The sequence below is a fragment of the Mesitornis unicolor genome, unplaced genomic scaffold (assembly GCF_000695765.1).
Source record: "Mesitornis unicolor isolate BGI_N332 unplaced genomic scaffold, ASM69576v1 scaffold31744, whole genome shotgun sequence".
In the NCBI taxonomy this organism is placed as follows: domain Eukaryota; kingdom Metazoa; phylum Chordata; class Aves; order Mesitornithiformes; family Mesitornithidae; genus Mesitornis; species Mesitornis unicolor.
In genome coordinates this window covers 10,416-12,361 of record NW_010178578.1, presented here as the reverse complement: position 1 = coordinate 12,361, position 1,946 = coordinate 10,416, and the positions used below count along the sequence as shown (strand labels likewise).

Sequence of the window (1,946 nt, the reverse complement as noted above, 5' to 3'; positions counted from 1 at the left end):
GAGAGGGACCCCCCCAATCCCTTCCTCCTCCCTCCTTGCCCTCTCCAGTCTGCCATCCCCCACTCCCTGGCTGCATGCTGGGGGGCACATGTTCGGGAGCGGGGCACAGGGCAGGGAGGAGAATGGGGTACAGGGGACACCCCCTGGCCCAGTGATGCCACGTCGGCAACTGAGCCACATCCCATCCTGACACATCTCCCGTGCACTGCACTGCCAGCGTCCCCAGCCTGGCGGGGCCACTTGCAGCCTGGTGTGGGGTGAGGATGCAGGAGCATCCCTGCAGTGGATCAGTGCTCAGCCTTGCTCCAGCCCCAAGGCTGAATGGGGGCAGAGCAAGCGTGACAGACTGGGGGGACGCATTGCACCCCCTTTCTCCTCTAAGCAAGCTGCTCGGCACTGCGGCACAGACCCTCACCTCTGGCTGCTCCCTGCCTTCTCGGGGTGCCAAAGGCTCAACACCGCACCCAGCACTGGCACCAGGGCCCAGCCACGGCCACCAGTGAGGGCTGGCAGGATCAGAGGGGCCCGGTGCTGCTGGGAGCGAGGTGTTAATCCTCTCTGGAGCGGGGAGGAGGTGTGAAGCCGGCGGGCGCTGCCTTGCCGTGTGCTCGGCGTGTTAATGAACTGGCACCGTTCTCGCCCACCGGCTATTTTTACCCTGCTCAGCTTGGTTTCGCTCCATCTTTTAGCACTTCCCTCCCCGGCATTGCGCTGTGCAGCCGGTCCCTGCCAGGAGCACCGGCCACTGTGCCATACCGTGCTGGCACAGGCGAGGGGACGGGTGACGCTGGGTGCCAGGCATGGGGGGTGGTTGGCTGTGCCGCAGCAAGACCCTGCTCCCCGCTTTCCCCCCAGCTCGCTGGTCCGAAAGACCCATCCCAGCGCATGCATGGCCTCCCTGCCTCCATCCCCCCTGCTCCTTATCCCCTTGAACCCCGCGGGATGCGGAGGGTTTGGCCAGCAGAGGGGACAAGCTCCGGCACCCTCTGCTCTCGCCTCCCCACCCAGCGTTACCGACCACCCGCTCTTCTTTCTCGAAACGTCTCCTCCATCCCTGTTTCTCATCTTCTTCCTTCCAGCCCATCCCCAGCGGCTCCAGCCCGGTGCCTCAGCGTGTCTCCTGTCCCAGCAAGTAACTGCTCTCCAGCCGTCCATCCACCCCGCTCATCTCTCCCCCTTCCCTCCCAGCAGGCCGGCGGTGGACGACACTGCTTCTCCTCTCTCTTGCTCTTTCCTGCTCTTTCTCTCTCGCTGTCTGTGACCTCCACCAGTGCCCGGCACCACCCCAGCTCCTCTGGCACCTCCTCGCCCAGTGATCCCCGCAGCCGGCTCCTCCGCCTTCATTTTCGCTCTGTTTTTAACCTGACTTTGCCTTCCCAGCTACCTTGGCCTCTTTGGTCCTTCCTGGGTGCTGTCCAGCCGGGATGGGCGAGCTGTGTGTGTATGGATGTGCGAGAGGGCAGCCGCCCCATGCTGCTGTGTGTGCCATTGCCCTCTGATCCCCCCCATGCCCTGTGTCTCCACTGGCGTGTGTCTGCGTGTGCTTGGTGTGTTGATGGGTGTCTCGTGGCATGTGTTGTGGCTTTGCCCGCTGAGTCCACCGTGACGCCGGGGTTGTGCCAGCAGCGTGTGTCCTGTTGGTCCATCTGTCAGTTTGTCACCGTGTCTCGGCTCAGACAGGAAGCCACGGCAGGTGGGAGCGTGGGGTGCATCATGGGTGCCTGTCTGTTTGCGCATCCCTTCCCTCTCAGATCTGTCTGCACTGCAAGAGCCGCCCAGGGCTGCCCCGTCCCTGCCGCCATGTGCCTGTGTCCCCTGTTGTCCCCGTGCCTCGTGGCAGCGTGGCCTCGGTGTGCGCCTCCATTGCTGCTCTGTGTGTATGCCCACCGCAGCTCCCAGCTGCCCACCCTCCCGCCGGGCTTCTCCCTCCCCGGCACCGTGCCCAC

At 64.7% G+C, this 1,946-nt stretch overlaps 1 protein-coding gene across 1 annotated transcript in view; it reads left to right on the top strand.

Annotated features, from left to right (window-relative positions):
- SYT7 (synaptotagmin VII) overlaps positions 1-1,946 on the top strand; it is a gene marked incomplete at its 5' end in the record, with an annotated part of 10,527 nt that overhangs the window by 2,164 nt on the left and 6,417 nt on the right. The window lies entirely within an intron of this gene.